The sequence below is a fragment of the Plectrocnemia conspersa genome, unplaced genomic scaffold (genome assembly GCF_051122295.1).
Source record: "Plectrocnemia conspersa isolate PC_06_02 unplaced genomic scaffold, ASM5112229v1 ptg000005l, whole genome shotgun sequence".
NCBI classification, from domain to species: Eukaryota; Metazoa; Arthropoda; class Insecta; order Trichoptera; family Polycentropodidae; genus Plectrocnemia; species Plectrocnemia conspersa.
The window spans coordinates 16,877,108-16,897,606 of NW_028277169.1; the positions used below are offsets into that span (position 1 = coordinate 16,877,108).

Genomic DNA, 20,499 nt, shown 5'->3' on the forward strand with positions numbered 1-20,499 from the left:
TTTTTGTTGATATTGAATTTATATTAATATTTTTGCTGCATAAGAAAGGGTAGATCCGTGCCAGATGCTTAAAAATATGCATGGTTTCTTTGAAGCTCTTAATATAGTACTTGAATGACATTAAAATATTTACGATTTTCTTAACTACTTTAATTGGCCTTATCTAGGCTTTGATAATCTAAAAACTACGTTTATTAACCGATAAAAATCGCTTCGCGTGGGAATCGGAAAATTATAATAAAATATGGGGGCTTATCACAGAGCTAGGCCATAAATTTGCCTGTCGGCGAACGTATGTAAATATGAAAAATGTATAGTAACAATAGCTGTTATTGACAATTTTCTTTATGATTCATATATATAATACATTCGGAAAACTAAACTTCCTTCGTTACTTGATGCTCTGTAATTAATCGAAGTAGATCAATCTGTTTTTTTCCCATCATAAAATAAATCATCATCATATAATAGTTTGTACTCTTTAACGATCATTCATTTTTCTGTTCATCAATAATATATAGATGCCTACAATAATATACTGTATTATTATAACCACATGCTATATATTACATGTATTTTTTTAGTTATCAAAATTTCTCTAGAATTATTGAGAAAATCGAAATAAGAACTCTCATCTCTCGAGAAATGAAGCACATCTGAGACACTAAAATGCCTATCTATACCGTTATAATAAAATAAAACAGTGAGGAGAACCTTGAAATTAGATCGAACTTGACGTGAATTTTTGTATTGGTTTTTCAGGATGTTTATATTTACGATATTGGACCTTTGCTTCGATGTCATAACCATGCACACATTATTTGACACTTTTTATGGCGCATTGGAGCATTTTTAAGTCGTCATCGACTTCATTTAACAATTTGTTCAAGCAGTTTTTTCTATGCCGTTTTTGTTGAAATTTAAAACATTTTTTTTCTGCTGTTCGTTTAATGTCAGATACAGTTTATTTGCATGATCTGTACGTATTACCAACTACTTTCACAGTCTCCTTTACTGTTAGTTATTCAGCATTGCCTGTGTTTTTTTACAATTTCGACATCCTCACGACTCTCAATTCGTAAACTCTATTTTAGGACACTTCGCTGCACTTTACTCTCAATTTAATGCGAATTCTTTGTTCTGTCCTTCTGAAAACCCATTGTCAATACTTGGCTGTCAAACATAAACTAGCCATCGCATTCATCCGATACTCAATAGCTTTTAGCCATCTATTTTTTTCTTATTATACATATTATATCCAAATCACATTTGAGTTTATAAACAAAATTTACTTACATATATACACTAGATCTTCTCCTGAAAAATATATCATTTAAATATATATAGTTTTTGTCTTAGTTCAATGCTTTGTATTATTTGGTCCATTTTATTATTTTTTTTAGTTACGAATTGTATACTGACAATTATGTTAATTTATTAATTTATCCTAATTATTAGCACATTACATCAATATTTGCATATACGTATTAATAATACATACTAATTAGCCGTGTTACATAAACACGTTAACCCGCTCACCAGCCGACGGTTGGTTACCGGCGATAAAAGCGCTCTGGTTACCAAGCCGAGCCTGACTTCCTAGCGAGAACAACTACCGCTTCAGGGGTAAGAGACCCTAGCCGAATTAACGGCTCTTCTCACACGGTTAATGGAACAAATTAATTTGATTTCATCTTTGAGCGAAGTATAAAGATGATTTGTTTTACCAGCAATATAGATATTGTTCCAAAGCGATTAACCATCAGCCCGAATTTAAATCTTGTAGTTATTATTATATGTGATAAACCTGAGCCCTGGGAAAACAATGATTCCGGGCCTCATGACAAAAATGGTATTTTATATATTTTTAACATCGTAATATAATTTCTTAAATAAATAATAATAGGTACGAGTTACTCCTTTTCTATGCTACAAATAAATATAAAAATTAGCCACCGTTGCGACATATTTTCTGAAATCATATTTATGCGAAATATTTTAATTAGGCATTAAAAATATTTACTCATAATATTTACCTGATAATTAGTCGTGTTTTCTTTGCTGCTCAGTGTTGTCATATAGTGAATTTCTAGTCCATTTCAGTTGCGGTGAAAACGCTCGATTATCAAGCGTTTATATTAAGAATTTTACAACTTTTGACCAATAGGAGAGCGCAAAAAACAATTATCCCTTCTTAGAAGACAAAAATTCACGTCAAAAGCAATAAAAACGTGTCGGCGCCGTCGCAGTGGGAACGCTCGGTAACGAGCGTTCCCACTGCATTGTTTGATAATTGTTTTTTGCGCTCTCCTATTGACCAAAATTCGGTTTGAAAATACTTTGATCAGCCCTCTTATATTAGTAGTCCATAGTAATATTGGTAATGATAGCTATCATATTTATAAAACATAGTGTAATATCGAAATGCAGACAAACTATGAAGCAATATGTGAGATGCGATGTCTGTCTGTACTTATTCTTCTGCTTATTTTCCCTTGAGATGAGTTGGGCTTACTTTATATTTTGGACTTGACCTAATAAAAATTCTAAAACTATAATTAGTTTTATAACTTTCATTAGGTTAGGTTTGGGTTTGAACAGCAAATGGGTGTTTCGCAACTGTCGAATTGAGTTTCATAGACATTTTAGAGCAGCATATTAGCGCCTATCAATTAAATTATATTTTTGCTAGTAGAAATATATATCTACTAGTGAAAATGCATTTGGATTTAACTATTGAAAATATAACTTTACCAAAAAATACACATTCGCTGTAACATTTATACAACGGATGTAAATAAATATTGATAAGTATGTAAATATATATATTGCTACATATAAAAAGTTGAAATGATATAATTTTACTAGCACCTGCCAGACAATTTATATTTTCACTAGTAAAAATATATATCTACTGGCGAAAATGTATTCAGAAATGATTTTACTGAAATGACATATTTTTAAAAATATTTTTGGGATAGATTCGAGATTGTTTTTCTTGATTTTCTTTTAGTAATAAACACATCAAACTAAATGTATTATTTATTTATTTTGCTGCATTAAATCTAGTTGTCAAATTTCCGATAATAAAATCCATAAAAACATTAAATTTATATAATTCAGCTGGTGCTGTTGTTGATTTTTCGTTATTACTTTGCTTCATCCTTGAGTATTCGATCTAAATTTTTAGATCGAATACCTAAATTTACTGCTACTAATTTACATTCGTTGAATATTTTCTCTCATGTCCAATATCATTAAACGTTCAAAAAGCAATAGTCAACAATAATTTGCAAACAAATTTTAATACAAACATATGTCCCTTTGAATAATAATGTTTATTGTGAAAGTACTACATATAAAGTGGGTGTTTTTGAAGGCAATGTTCCGCTCATTTTATTTATAGTATAATGTATAAAAAAGGGCTAAAGGAACTTATATCTGAAATACATCAGTATATAGGTACATCTCAAATAACTGTAGTTTAGTTCAGATTCATTATTTGAGGTCGGATTTTACTTTTTTTATAAATATATTCTTGCTATAATTTTTTCCATAATTACCTCGGGAATTTGACTCATTTCTTGGAAGGTCTGGATGTGACCAAATGGATTTATTTATGATTCTCAAACACTCACTTTGTTAGTGATAGCAATAATTGAATTGTAATACTTCAATCCCCTCTGTCTCCGAATATTTTTGATTAATAATACTCGTAATATTAAAACCATAAAATATCATGAGATAAAACTAATACAAACTTAAGAAAACATTACTATATAAGTACATAGGTTTTATCAATATAATCATGACATATTTTTAGTCGGTAACTTTAAGACCGATTGACTGCAGATATTTTAATTTATGGAAAAAATGAGATCCATTTAAAAAAATAATATCCTTAATCATAATTTCGAGTGTTAATCAATTGTTATATTTATACATTGTTTTTTGTATAAGGAAGCATATAGGTAGATTATTTACATTTGGTCGCGCAGTGAGAATATTTTTTTTAATTGCAGTGGTCGTCAAATGTCTCCTATAGATTGCCTGTTATTCTTATGTTTGATTTGCCCACGGAGAGAATAAAAAAAGCTGCTTTTTGACATTTACACAGCAGTAGTCTTAACTGGTATAAAAAAATTGATAGCAAATGCTTATACATATTTATATAAACATAATATAGTATAACTAAATGCATATCGCCAACAGCCGTTCCTGATACATTATATCTAAGGTATATTTAATTAAAAGCATTCTGTTTTTTCGTGATATGTTTATTATTACTACATCCATTCGTCTGTACAACGAGGGGTAATAATGTGTACAATATACCGCCTACATAGATACAATCAGCTCGATGAAGTCATCCGCGAATCGATCAATTATAGACATCCATATCAGTTTTGGATGAGGTTTATACGCGACCACTTTTTTAGTTGTTGTGTTAGCAATTTTGTCTGCATTCTCTTTGACTACGCCTTCGCATGATTTTTTCTCTCCTATGGGTCATTAAAATTGTTTGCATGTCCGACGATAAGATCGGCAGTGTTAATTTTTGTACTGTTCCCACATTGAACGCGTTGTTATTTAACGAACTTGCATTCTGTATTTACATAATAATATCGATATGATAACGCATTTGGGTTAAACCAGTGTTAAATATTTTATCTTTGAGTGCCTACACTCAAGATGTAATATTGTTATTAATTATTATTGAGTAAATCAATCCTCGACATTTAGGATTCGTTTACATTAGCATATATAATGATAAGAAAAAATATAAAAAACATAATGAGTTGTTTGGACGTAAAAAATATTAATAAACAAATAGATTTGCATTAATCTTGTATCATATATGTTTGCTCATTTATATTGTATTCTTTAACAGTATCGTCTGGCAGCACAAGTATATATTTTGAATGCTCCACTCATGTCACTGCTACGTAAAATAAACCACCTAAGAAGCATTCGCCTCTCAAGTCAATTTATCTCAAATTAAATAGCTTATTATTGTTGTGGAGATGAAATAGCGAATTTGTAGATTAAATATGAATAAACATATTCATATGCTATATCTTAACATAAACGTATATTATATAATAGTTTCCCCGAATATTTTATTGAATCCGAATTCTTCAGTAGCGTTATTATTAATATTCGTTTGCTCCACTTTAATCCAGGGAATTGAATAACTTGTAACGTAAAATGAACGTACTGCAACTGGCATCACCTCTTGAATCGATTAATTGATTCCATCGACTTACACTGATTGCTCGTTCTTTTTATTATTAAATTATTATAATTCTGTATAATTATTTAATAATAAAAAAAATAGTTTATATTAAAATAAAAAAAATTCTAGGTCATTTAAAATCATTACTATTTTTTTCGGAAGCTAGCGGTGTATGCATTTATTTTTTAAGCATAAAGTTTTTATATATAAATTATTTTTAAATCACAACATTTTTTAAATTGGCCCTATAAGTAGTCACGTAGTCTCCAAGTCGTCTCGAAGATCGGGTTGAACTCTTATGATTCAGGTGACAGTCCAACAACTGGACCTGGTCGAAGTAGAAAGCGGCTGATTTTCTCGTTACGTTAAAGATCGTATCAGCATAGCTTTGCTTGATGCGAATTCGGCTGAACTCTCGTTTGTTTCACGTTAAACAAGTACTTGATTATTAAGTGATAAAGTATGGCCGTATTTTGTCTCATATATTCTTGCGGATTGGAAGAAGTCCAATGTCTCATTCGGTCTAATGTTGACTATTCGGGGTGGCACCAGACTATTCTTTATTTTATGTAATATATAATTCAAGCTTCGATACATGTTTTAGTGCACTTGTTCTCCGGAAATACTTTGCCACCAACCTTCTCCTTTGTAAAATGATTTTAAATGTTAATGGAATACGTTTAATGGTTGACCGCTAAAATACTTTTTGAGAAGATCCAAAGGAAACAAATAATTCAATAAGTTTTATGCGACCCTTTTGCAAGTCCTTCATTACTAAATTATCACAACGATTTCGGGTGATCTCGACCATTTTTTAATTAAAATTATTAGTATATAAAAATTAGTATTAATTAAAAAGAAAAACGTGAAGGAATATGAGTAAAACATCAAATAAAGTAATATATAAACTATCAAAACTAAATATAAATTTGGAATTACAAACAATATATATATATATATATATATATATATATATATATATATATATATATATATATATATATATATATCTTCTCTTGAATGTAGTCTACAGGCGCGTACGGTGAGATACGTTCCCTTTCGCTCGCTCGCGTGCAAAGTGAGAGATAAGGGCATGCGGAACGCATGTAACGAACGCCCTTATCTTTCACTCACTCTCGTCACTTAGCACGCGAGCGAGCGAAAGGTAATGTATCTCACCATAAGCGCTTGGTCTACATAGCGCTAAAAATCTCGTATTAAATACATGAATTTGGTTGTTAACCTTAAAGTTTATGCTATGCATTATGTAGTTATCAGTCTTTATATGTACTAAAAAACTATTGTATGCCAGATTAAATTATATCAGACCGACGAATTCTGAGAAACATACGAAATATAGCGCTAAAAATCTTTTATTGAATACATGAATTTGGTTGCATAAATTAAAGTTTATTTCACTGATAAAATTGCTATGCATTATGTAGTTATCAATCTTTATATGTACTAAATAACTTTTGTTAGCCAGATTAAATTATATTAGACTGTAGAGTCATGCAAATAGAACACTACAACAGCAAAAAGTAAACATAATACTTTTCAACTAATTACTAAAAAAAATAGATCCTGTTTAAAAAACATAACATTTTAAATGATATAACCAGTGCTGTTTAAAAGTTAGGTACAAGTACAATCGTTTCATTGTATCAGTCTTTAATCTTTCGCTCTTTTCAACGGCCATTATTGAGCTACAAGTAAACTGTTTACACAATGGAAAGAGAAGGAGACCACTCGAAAGTCAATCTTTCAGCCGGCCGACTTTTAAAAGAGACTTTAAAAATCATTTTACGCTGCTGGAAACGTATCAAGTTATTCGGCCTCTCTCGTTTTTCCCGTTTAATGGGCGGCCGCACTTGCACACATATTTATATACATCACGCTTCGGTAAAAACAACAAAATGCCAATGAAAGATAAGAGGAAACAGCTGTCGTTGCGAGACTGAGAAATATATAAACCCATCAGCTATCTACATATATGTACATGTGTGTGTTGTAGTTTGCGGACGAAACGAGAAAAACTGCAACACCATGTCCGCATTGTGCGCTGCATGTGCGCGGAAAACGGAAAAAAGGAGTAGAAGCGAAAAGAGGAAAGCTGAAAAAATGTGGAATTCTTTGAGAAGTATTTCACATTCAGCGAAACGTGGCTAAACGTTAAAAAATCGCAAAGAAGTAATTTTAAGATTTTTGAATATTCAAACGAAATTAATGAATAATGACCGATCGCTGCACGGTCTGAATTTCAATTGCATAGAAAATATTAAAAATTATTTTCATTTCATGGTGAAATTTTTATTTACTTTTGCTTTATTTGTATGAATAACAAAACTAGTAATATTTTAATGTATATAAGCGAAAGCAATAAATTAAATATTTGCTCTATAGTGTTTTTTCTTATAAATTTTTAAGTAAAATAAATATCTAAATGTTCAGACTATACTCCAAAATACTAAGCGTCGTAAAATATGCTATATATAGTCTGTATAAATTAGTTTGCTCTTTCTAATAAAAAAAATAGTATATTCACAATAGACTTGAATATAATTCATACATGTTTCAAAGATCTTCGGAAGCTAGTAAATTTCTATTAAAAAATATTTAAATATAAAATTAAAAAAGTAATGTAATTTTTATCGTAAATTAAAATTATTTTAATTTGTATTATTTTGATTGCATATTTTTATTACATATAAAATTTATTATTTCAAGATAAACTGAATTTTCATAAAATTTTCTTACATTTAGCCAAGTTCAGAACCTTTTTTTTTTATAAAAAACTATTTTAAATTGTCAATAGATGTCTATAGATAATACAGCATTAAATATTTTGTTAGATTATTCAAATATACATATTTATTTAAAATAACAATATCATATTCTAGTTTGTAATAATAATATCAATATTTATTGTAATTGATTATAGTTTATTTATTAACATTTTATCCTCAAAGATAAAATACGGGCATGTATTTTTAATTTATAAAGTAAATAGTGTTTTTTGATACTTTTTATTATTAATTATAATATTGAAATTATTCAGTTTTTTTATTTATTTTTTATTTTGCAAACATTTTGTTTAAAATAACTACTAATAAATTAAATATTTAAAGTGAAAATATGATTTCCTTCATGGGCCAAAAAAATATTTTCACTTTTATTCTTTACGGGTACGTGTGACGCGTAGCTATTTTTTATTTCCTGGTGTTATATTTCAATTATCTTATGTTTATGGCAAAAATATTATACGGTGAGCTTATTTTTATATATTTTAAATATATACATTGTTTTAAAATTCACATAAAATTTGTGCAATTATGATTATAAAAGTCCCCATCTAGTCTTTAAGTCGTCCAGATGATCTGGTTGAACTCTTTGTATCCGGTGATTTTTTAACTGGAGCTGATGAAAAACGATTTCGTGAATTTTCGGTCTTTTAAGAGTCGTATCCAGACCTGCATAGAGGGGGGGGGGAGGGGACAAATCCTATTCTCCTGTTCACCTTGAAGGGTACGATTCTGGAAAAAATCATCGAAAGAATATATTTCCAAAAAACTACAGTTATATCAAATGTGTATATACTGATGTATTTCAGGTATACGTTCCTTTATCCCTTTTTATGCATATTATACAATAAATAAAAGGAGCGGAACATTGCCTTCAAAATTATTTTTTATATTTATATGTTAGATTAGTTTTTATATTTATATGTAGCATGAAAAGGTTTAATTCGCACCTATTATTATTTATTCAAGAAATTATATTACGATGTTAAAAATATATAAAATGTAATTTTTGTCATGAGGTCCGGAATCATTGTTTTCGGCAGTCCTGGTCGTATCGGTCGTTTGTTTCAAGTCGGAAGCGAAGTGGTGGTTTTGGATGAAGTTTCTGGCAGAAGTGAACTTAGTACGCCATGTTTGCGCTTATTTACTCGCTTAGAGTTACTAATAGACTACTTGTTATTATCCACTTAATATCTAGCTAAAATTGTCTTTGCGCAACGGCGATGATTTAAAAATCGATAGACTCGGCAATGATGCAATTTCAGTGAACTGCAATATCTTAGTTTTTAATAGAATTATATATTAGGTAATCCCGGAATTAATGTCGTTTTTTATTAAAACTCAAACTTATTTTTTTTTTTCAATTATTTAATATTTTTTTAATACAATGTAATTTCTAGTGTTATCTACGACTCTTTGCCATCTTGTTACTAGATCTAAAATTCCTTTCTCATAAAAGGCTTTTGGTTTAGATTCGAAGAACTCCGAAAGACCCGATTTCAGTTTTTGTCGAATTGTCGAATTTTTTGTTCCCTAATTGCGTTTCTAAAAAGCGAAATAAGTGAAAGTTGCTCGGTACTAAGTCCAGAGAATAGGGTGGATGCAATAAAACATCCCAGCTAAGGTCCTGGATTTTTTTACGGGTAATATCGGCAACATGCGGCTGGGCGTTATCATGTTGAAGAATGACATTACTTTTATTCACAAGAGCAGCTCTAATTTTTTGTAACGTCGTATTTAATTTGTCCATCTGTTCACAATAGAGGGCTGCAGTAACAGTTTACCCTTGTTTTAAAACATCATAATAAATTACACCTTTCGAATCCCACCACACACACAATAATGCTTTCCGAGGATGTAGTCCTGGTTTTGGTGTTGGAATTGGGGTTTGACCTCGATTTAACCATTGTTTCTATTTTTTTATATCATGATAAAGAACCCATTTTTCGTCTCTGCTGATAAGGCCATGGAGAAACGGGGTAAAATGTTGCTTTTCTTGCAGTATTTTGCATGTGTTGAGGCGTTGAACTTTGTTGCGTCGGTGAGCGCGTGAGGAACCGAGATACCTTATTTTTTAACTTTTCGCAGTTTCTCAAGATAACGATGGGTGTTCGACCGTGATGTGCCGACTTTCTTCAATAATTCATCAATAGTCATAATCGGATTTGCTTCGATTTCCGCCTTTAGAGCTGGACTATCCACTATACTGGGCCGTCCACTTTGAAGCTCGTCCTTCAAATCGAGATTACCCGTTAGAAATTTTTTGAACCCACTTTGGCACTTTCTTTTGTCCAGTATATCATCGTTAATGTCATAAATGCATTCTGTTGCTTCTGTCGCAGTTTTTTTTTAATGAAACGAAAACAGCATACAGCTTCTTAAATGTGTTTCCGAAGGACACGTCTCTGCCATTGTTTGTAAATGGGGTAGAAAAGATTTTTTTTGTTTAAAAGAAAGGCAAAGGATCACAGAGAAGAAAAAAATTACAACGCACGTCTTCACTGCTCATCGGACCCAAAAATACTAAGCCAAAGTTGCCTATTAAAAAACGACATTAATTCCGGGATTACCTAATACATACATTTACATACATATGTATAAGTAGCTAATTCAGCCCATAATTATTTTTTTATACCATGTATGGAGAAAGCTAGAAAAAGCTAATCTGTGATAATCGGAATTATAATTATTAATTCCAATATCCCAGACATGATAGAAAATAAATAAAATAGTTCATATGGGATTCGAAACTATGTTTTTCACCACCGAGTTATAATGCTGGTTCAGGTACCTGTAAGCTCATTTCACCGACCGTTCTTTTACAAAGTGCTTCCTACGAGTGCTTCTAATCCGCTCAATTATGCAATCGGCCCGTGCGTTTATATCAAGCCGACAAAGAAAAACTTCGAGTCACATATATATAAAGCAATTTATTGGATAGGCTTTTATAGCAAGTTCTAATTATATATACGACAGATTTTTTTATGTATTTATAAAAAAATATTAAGGATTAATAAGATGGTAAAAAATCGATTCCATAATATATCCCTAATTCCTTATAGTATGTACAATAAAAAATGATCCTGCTTTGATGTTAAACTATATTTATTTATAGTATATGTCAGTCACTTGGAAGTCAATTATATCGAAACGCATTCGTTGATAACACTGCTGCGTCTATTAAAGTGATGGAAGCATTGTTTTTCTTATTTTATTATTAATTTCCTTTTGCTATTATGGTTTTATAAAATATACTGTTTCAAAAAAAAATATATAATAATTTATTACAAAACCTTTGACTATAACATAAATAAGTTGAAAAGTCATTGTGTTAGATAATGTTTAACAATCAATAAATTTGCATTTACACGACAGCGCAAACTAGTATTTAAATAAATAAATAATAAAAAATACACTATAATCCTAATTTTTCCTCATAAATATTCAAGCGATTTGGTTTCCGTCAAACTGTAACAATCGCTGTCAAATTTCGCGTTACACAAACCGCTGGGATTATATAATTATATTGTTTGCATGAATTAGCGAATTTAGGCTCTGAGAATTTATCTATTATTATATTATTAATATTATAATAAATTCAACATTGGAACCTCTCGTAATAATTTCGTTTTGACGTACAAAATAATCGCACGAAAAAACGATTTTGATGGGAAAACATGAAGCGCATTTGTAATGCCATTGTTTTTTGCATAACATTACCGAACACATTTTGCAAAAAAGAAACTATCCCAAATAATAAACTTTAATAGTCTCCTTTCGTTTTTTCTTCTTTTAAAGATGCGTACGACAATTTTATTGTTCGGAATCAATCTGTGTGGAGCTGTGTAATTGCTAATTATTATATAATTACAATACACACGTCTTGTCTCCGTCCGTAAATATTACCATATATGGCAAAGCGTCAATGTAACAGTGAAAAGCGAAAGTCCGTATAGTGGGGCTCTAACTGTGGTTGTATTATTATTACACTTGGTGGACCGCCGGAGCAATGTCACGATCTTATCTCACTCAGATAACTTATAATAACTACTATGTAGAATAACGTAGACGAGCTAACGGAAAGGAACACACATTCTAGTTAACGTAGACGAATTTGTTACTGAATTAATAAAAAAACTTTAGATAGCGGTATCCCTGGTCGCAGAGGTCAGCAGGATACTTATTATAAAAATAGTGGAACAGGTTTCGTATTATTCTATTAATAAAATTGAGATGGGATGAAAAACATCATATTAATACAAACAATTATATCAGCAGAGGTGGCCGTGAGGTTGCCAGCAGGATACCCATTGTAAAAATAGTGAAACAGGAAAGGTTTCGTATTTTCTTGTTGATGAAATCGAAATGGGACAAAATATTACAATGCAGAAGTGTCCATGAAGTTGTCAGCAGGCTACTTATGTTCTATCCAAATAGTGGGAACATGAGAGGTTTGCTAGAAATGGTTGTATAAAAAACAATAAACAATTTATGACCCAGTGGCAAATTATACAATACGTTTAATGACATCAATGCCATTTTTTTAATATGAGTGCGTGTTTTTATAATTTATTAATAAAACGGACATAGCAAATTTAATTAATATACGTCAATATTATTAAAGCATTTTATTTATTAAAAAAAATGCTCTTTAATTCGTCGCGCAAAAATATTTTTGTGAATTTTAAAATAAATCGTACATTATTTAAATGCTCTAAAAATGTTAGTTATTCTTTTTAATTGCACTCCTTAGAAAATCTACCATCTCTTTACTCCGCCTTTTGCACGCACTGCTACTTTTTAGGACATACGCAAAACTAAAAAAACATTGTCAATGAAAAAACGTACTACTTTTTTTAATTCACGCGGAATAATTACGAAATATAAATTTCTATAATAAAATCCTACACCCATTGACAGATATAATTTTTGCATAGTTACTCTTTAGGGCCCTGCTCAAAGCATACCCTTTTCGGGATTCTAACTCTTTGGGGTGTGACTTCGCAGCCAATTAGAAACTAGTGAGAATTTTATTAGTTATATTTACATATTGCAACAAACTAAGATTAACGAAATCGATATTCTCCGAGCGGTGGTGGAGAAGCTGGCGGAGGGATGAACTCAGTGGAAGATCCTTAGAGTTCTGATTGGTGTGATCACTCTCGGTTCTCGCGTGGTGGAGCTCCTCTCAGAATGTAAGATTCCATGACCGTATGTTTTCCGCGGTCGGGCCGAATCTGCTCTTTCGAGTGTGCCGGTGGCTAGTCCTCATTGTACACCAGCTTTATTTATTTAAGGCTACAAGGCTACATAAGTAGTTTATATTATTTATTTACGTTGCTTATTATCCACTGTACATACTTATTAATTGTTGAGCACCTCTGTCTCACACGTGCATGGCGTTAAAAAATCTACTTCATCCGACGATACAGTTGCGTGGACCGCTGCTGCGTGGTTAATTAATAATTGGGAAAAAACTTCCGTTAACGCCATTCATTGTTAGTGGAAATTCATCAACACAACAAAAGAACTCAATTACATACAATACAACTTGGAAAAAATATTTTTCATATCGCTAATAATAAAAAAAGGGTCCGAAGCGACAATGGGAGTGCGCTTCCGCGCGTTCTGATGCGATAATGAAAGTCGCGGAGATAGCGAGTTTTGTTTTGCTTCCATCGTTAAACCTCACATTTCAAATATTTAACTTTAAAACAATGTAATCTCATTCAATATAAAATAATTACGTAGATTTTGTATTATAGGATTAATATATTAATCTTATCTTTTACGTTTACGTAAAGATATCTTTGTAAGAAATGCAACTGTGACATACTACTACATCGGTAGTGGTTTGTCTTCTTTTCTACCGGAACGACCGCGTTTGAAACAAAAGTGCAATTATTTCGCAACTCTCGATTATACAACACTACCGTACCTTTCAGCATTGTCATTAGAGTCGTTCGTCTTCCTTAAGATACACGAATACCATGTTAATTGAAAAATAATTGCGTGAGAATGAGGGGTTATTGAAAGTTTTTCTTTCAGTAATTTATAAAAGAAAAAATGAGGTTAAAATGTATATTATAATACATTTAGTATAATATATTTTAAATAGATTATCAGTATTGACAACTGATGGATTAATTATCTATTATCTTTATTAAATATGTAAAGAATTTTGGAATATAATAAAAAACAAGGATATATCATAAATTTACTAGATACAAAATCGATAGCATAGTTTTCATTTACGACATTTATGTTGTCTTCGATTAATGCAAATCTTATTTACTATAAAGTTGCTTAAAAACAAATATGTGATAATATTCACAGACATCTGCACTGAAAATTGTAGAGAAAAATGACTTTATTATATTGTGTAATTTATTAATAAATAATGTATTAAAGTGTGTAAATACAGGCGGCCCTTGATTTTCGCAATGCAAATGCAATAATGCAAAAATGAATTATTTTTGCATTTATGTAAGGTAAATCTTTGGATTTACCTTACATATTTCGATGTATAGTATTTCATTAAATGCATTTTTCTAAGCAAATACCCCTAAATATGACGTCCTCTTTTAGAATCCACGTCAAAAGCAATAAAATTGTGCCGTCGCAGTTTAAACGCTCGGTTATCTAGCGTTCATATTAAGACTTTTAATAACAGAAATATTCTTAGAGTTAAATGAAGCATATCTAAACCAAATTTTGCCCAATATGAGACCGAAAAAAACAATTATTTTTTCTCAGAAGTCAAAAATCCACGTCAAAAGCAATAAAATCGTGCCGTCGCCGTTATAGTGGAAACGCTTGTTACCCACTGCAACGACGCCACTACAACAACGCTAAAATTTGGTTTGAATGTGCACAAGTCATAGAAATACAGGCGGCCCTTGACTTTTGCACAATTCGCCATTATTTACATTTTTTAAGATTCAATTTTTTAAGATTTTTGTCGATAATGCAAAAATTGTTCGCTTTCATGCATATATTTACTAAGGAATCGGCTGATGCAGATAAAGATTTCCTCCTTGTCCAAAATTATTGTAGAGACAATATTTTTCTCAGGGTCTTATGGTGAATCTGGGCAAAATTTTCGATTGGTAGTTTTTAGTGGTGTGACTTTGCTTTCAGAACCCAGAAGATCTATTTGAAATATAGTTTTGTTGCACAAACATAAAAATATTTTTGTTTTTGTTCTTTGTTCGATTGTCGCTTTCTACTGGAACATTAATATCTACATTTATATTAGGATAATGAGGCGCGTTGGACTCTATAAAGCAGGAGTAGGCGCATTATGTGTTTCACAGACCCCCAAAAAATATAATTTTCTATTTTAGTATTTTTTAAAGAAAATCTTAAGATATTTCCACAACAACTTTAAATCTGATTTTTTTGTCTGATATTTTTAATTTTTAAAAATCATTGCTCTTAATTGCTTAATTAAACTTACTTTGTATAAATAAAATGTTTTGGAAATCTGATCACGATATTGCAATTTTAAAGTTTACTGCTCTATATAATCGAAACAAGCGTATTTATAATAACTGATATAGTAATGTAAATTTAATTTGAAACGTGTTGTTTGTGGACTAGAAAGATATATTTTGAGAGATATGTATAATATATACAAATAATGCTCAATTTAAAATGACTAAAATTGCACTCAAACTCTTTTATTATTTTCTTTAATAATTAAAGATACTCTCAGATCAATATTTTCGTTTCATTGCTTGCAAAATAAGCACAGCTATTTATAATTATTTGAATTATGAATTATCTCCTTTTTCATGTCTATATATGTATATAATATATAGTACAGTTTACGCCTTAATTCTGAGCTTATTCACGCATTTATCACAGTTAGATTTTCTTTATAAAAATAGTATCCTTAATGCTTATTAATGACCTGCATAATAGGTAGTTCGTGATGAGCTCAAAATAATTTCATAGAAGCAGATCTGAAGGTTACGGTTAACGCATAGTGATTTGAGGTTCTTATTAGCCGTTTTAGTATTTTCAACTGTGACAAGATTATCACAAAAGAATGCTATGACCTAGATTTGGAAAAATATGCCAAAAAAATCGCGAGAACCATTCAGAATTTTACAACCGTTTTTGTTTCAAGACAATGTCATATTTTGCAACTAAAATTTCATGAAATACGACTCATGACTATGATCTAAATGTATGTTTGAATTTTTAGCAGCTTCTAACAAAGGCATGACCTAGAGATTGTAATATTCAGATCCTTCCGAGCTAAAAAGTATTAAAATATACATCAACAATGGGTATTCAAATACATATAAAGCTTAAAGATTCTTAAAATCAAAACATAAATAACAGGCTACGTATTAAACACTTAAAAAATTGCCTGTATTAAAAATATATTATAGTAATCTATAATAATAAAATTGAAAGTTTTGATTATCAGTGTTCCTTCCTATAATCGAAAGTATATGTTTATCTTGTACATTTTTTATGCGTCAAACTATTACTATATATTGTTATCATTATTATTCTGATTGTTATATTATTTTATATGCATTGTAAACGGGAGGTGGTCTTAGGCTTTACACATATATTTACAAAATAAATAATAAAACATTTTAACTATTTTTTTGTTATTGTGTCAATATAACGTAATCGCACTAATTAGTATATTTATAAATTTACACTTAATAATGACGTGTCATTACAACATTTCGCGCTGTTAATTGGATTACTATAGTATACCGCACGAGCTACTACGACTGGCTAATATCCCCTTGGGTCACTCGGGTGAAACTCAAGAAAACACGATAGTTATACAATTACTAGTAATTTTCGCGCTTTTGCGTATCTATTTACGCAACCTCGTTTCCGTGCGAGCGTGAAATCGATCTCACGCGTCACATTTTTGCATTATAGATATGGTTCTCAGAATGCATTAAGAGTGTAATTCATAAAATTAGTTGTTCATATATTTTATCAATAATGCTTATAGCTATATATGACTTTATGTATCCTAATTAAACGTCAGTATTTTATTAAAAAAATGTTAAATTGAGGTGAAGATGAACAAATAATATTAATTTTTGCTATTATTGGAATCAATTGTTGTAAAAATGGCTGTATGAGCCTTAACTCATTATAATCTCATCCATCCTTTAAAAAACTTGCACCCAATTATAGAATTGCACAATGGAGTGCTGCTCGTTAATGGTAATACGCTCATTGAGAGGCGCTGATATCTTGAAACAGCTGCTTCTCCGTTATGTTCTCACATAGACGAATGTCACTTGGCACCTGAAATTTAGCGGTAAATGTTTTAAGCCAATCTTTAACCTTTTGGTTGCTTTGGCGATTGTAGAAAAATAAAATACATTATTAATAAGCTGTAGCGATGTTTTTATTGCTATCTATTTACAATCTATATACTTGTATAGTCATAACAAAAGACTCAACAATCACTTGCGGTAAAGATGAGCTTACGTTACTATGTAAAATCAATCTCATGCGTCACATTTTTACATTACCTACGAGCAATATTCCGAAATAAAGATAAGCTATGAAAATAGAGACGTGCTTTTACTCCTAACGGGACATAATTTATAAGGAAAGAATTATATCTCGGGGAAGGGCGTGAATATATTTTGCTCAGGGTCCCATAGTGAAACTGAGCAAAATTTGCAATGAATATAATTCAATTTTATATCAGGAAATGGAGTCTTAATGGCTAAGATAAAAAATCCGTAACTAAATTAAACACACAGCAGTTTATTACTATATTCAAAATCTTAGCTTCTGTTAATCTCCAATATTATTTTGTAAAAAAACTAGCTTTATGACCTGGCTTCGCCCGGGAGATATTCAAACTCATTCTTTATTCAGTATAATTCATTTTAGTAATCGTGTATTACATTTTTTTCAATACTTGACTATATACCAGGCGCGTACTGTGAGATACATTCCCTTTTAGTGAGTGAAAGATAAGGGCGTGCGGAACACATTTAACGCAATCAATCAATCTCGTCACTTAACACGCGAGCGAGCGAAAGGGAATGAATCTCACCGTACGCGCCTGATATATACAATATTTTTATTGCAGTAGCAATTAATCAGTCGTCAGCACGTCTCCGTTCATCTCAACTTTTAACTTAAAATTGAAATAGCACAGAATGACATGTGTAAATATCACGTCGCTACTGATTGATCACCGTTTAGAAGGAGTTATTGATATAGACATTTAGTCACGTATATTTTCTGCTTTATAGTATAGATAATACTATTTATATATTATATTATAAATGCTGAATTTATTAACAAAACGTGTCAAATTTTTGCACTGTTTTCACATTTAAACCCTGATATTTTCTGTAAAATATCGTAAATGCTTAAGTGACGTAGTTGATATGATCACTATACAAAAAAATTGCGCTACGCGGCTTAATGGTCCTCATTTTTTTTTCAACTTATACTTTAAATTTGTTTTTTGTGTTATTGTAAGGGATATTATTCTTGAAACTCGCGTTAATGATAAACTAGACAATAGTTTAAAGGATGGGACCACAAAAGTCCTCGTTACGACTAGAAAAAAAAGATTTCCGGTGCATTGAATAGATATTTCTTTGTTATGAAACGGTCACGGGAAACAATATATCACTGCAAGACGCAAGGTAGAACGCATTGTCTATCGCGCATCTTTCTTTCCATACAAAAAGTAGTTTTTCCGGGTGCTTATGAGTGATAAACCCCTCGGGACAGGTTTGCTAATAGGTGGTCCGTGAAATATTAATAACTATTAACGTATTTGTTTAGCCCCGAGATTTCTCTTCCATTGTTAAGCTTAACTTTAGAGACGAGCTGGTATTTATTTTCATTCGATCGAAATGGTCGATAAAAATACCTCTAAAGTAATTGTGCTGGTGGTTGGAAGTTGTAAAATAAATACGAAGTTTTCTAAATGTATTTATAATTTAATCTCTTTATTTGTGCTTGACTCCAAATCTTCACCTTCCAAATATATATTATTTAGTATTGTCGATTTAATAACATCCTATAAAAATATTTTGAGGTATTAGTATTTTTTCCAATTTTCATAATATATGAGGTAAAAATTATGGAGTAAGATTAGTTTTTAATAAACAGCTTTCCAAATATCTCTAATTTACAATTTAATTGTTAGTTGAAATATTGATAGCTATTCAAATTAAATTAAACTTATACATATCTCAATATTATTTAACTAAATATTTTTTTATGCTGTATTAATATAGAAAATTTAGTAATTTGTATTCTTATGAAATAATATATTAATGAATATTTGGTTTTATAACAACTTTTTTTTCGTGTATTATGTAGATGTTATCTTCATTGATTTTGAATATATAATACTTTTAACAAAGTATTTATGTCTTTATACAAAAAAAAAATGATAAACTTGCATTTTCATTTTTTAATAAATAATATCTCTCATTGCTATTTTAGAGAATTTTAAAGGATCTAAACTCGATACATTCATATTTATCTTTAATTGATAATATTTATAGATCAATTTTTATTTCTAAATATTCTATGTATGATATATTCATAAAATACAAAAACAGTGAAACTTTCAATATGCATTGCATACCTTCAATCATTCAATATGAAATATTTTTAAACACGCATACATATGTCTGGTTGTTAAATAGTGTATATGAATTTATGATACCTTTATATGACTGTTGCTTGTTATGATATTTTATTATACAAACCTGAGATACTGTGATTTAATTTCACTGCTTTAAAACAATACATTTCAAAATCCTCTGATAACGAATGAATAACGAATCCGACCAATTTATTTTATTTATAAATATTTTATATTGTTCGCTGATAGCGATTGCATGCTAAAAATCTGTCTTATCTGCTAGATTATCCTTAGTTTTTCAACAAAAAACAGCAGTACCTCTTCGCAATACGCATGAACCGGTTGTCAGATTTTACTGACAACTTTAATCCATTTATTTAATTTTAAGTATGGTGTCAAACGAAGTGATGAACGAGTTGGCCCTCGTTTTGGTAAGTGACGAAAAACTCATTGACATTGTGCATTATTATGGTAATACATCTCTCGTATCCGTGACGAAATGATTGACTCGCGTTTACTGGTGACCCAGTGTAATTCTATAGATCTAGGCTTTGTTTCACCTGCCGTTTCGGAATCGGAACTGCTGTTCTGACTATGGGTACCTGTTCAGTCACCATTCAGTCACCGTCGCGACTCGTTCACGTTACGACGCGTCCGCTATAGTGCTGTGTTATATATATAATACATGGGATTATTATGTAAAAAATCGTTAGTTTCGTCCGTAGATTTGTTATCTGATAAGTTGTGTTGTATACAGTGGGGTACTGAATTTTTGAGTGATTAAGATTATATTGTATGTCAGTGTTTTTAATGTCATTATGTATATAATGTATATATGTTTC

The 20,499-nt window shown here is 30.5% G+C and overlaps 1 protein-coding gene across 28 annotated transcripts in view; it reads left to right on the forward strand.

Moving 5' to 3' along the window:
- LOC148234964 (uncharacterized) overlaps window positions 1-20,499 on the forward strand; it is a 127,954-nt gene that overhangs the window by 80,023 nt on the left and 27,432 nt on the right. For 2 of the 28 annotated variants that reach the window (XM_088186375.1, XM_088186389.1), the window contains exon 1: window positions 20,277-20,454. The exons of 14 other annotated variants lie outside the window; for them this stretch is intronic. The gene's annotated coding sequence lies outside the window, so the exon portion shown is untranslated. Of the gene's footprint in view, window positions 1-20,276; window positions 20,455-20,499 lie in introns of those variants that run through there. 12 more of the 28 variants (XM_088186377.1, XM_088186387.1, XM_088186378.1 and 9 more) reach the window with 6 other exon arrangements.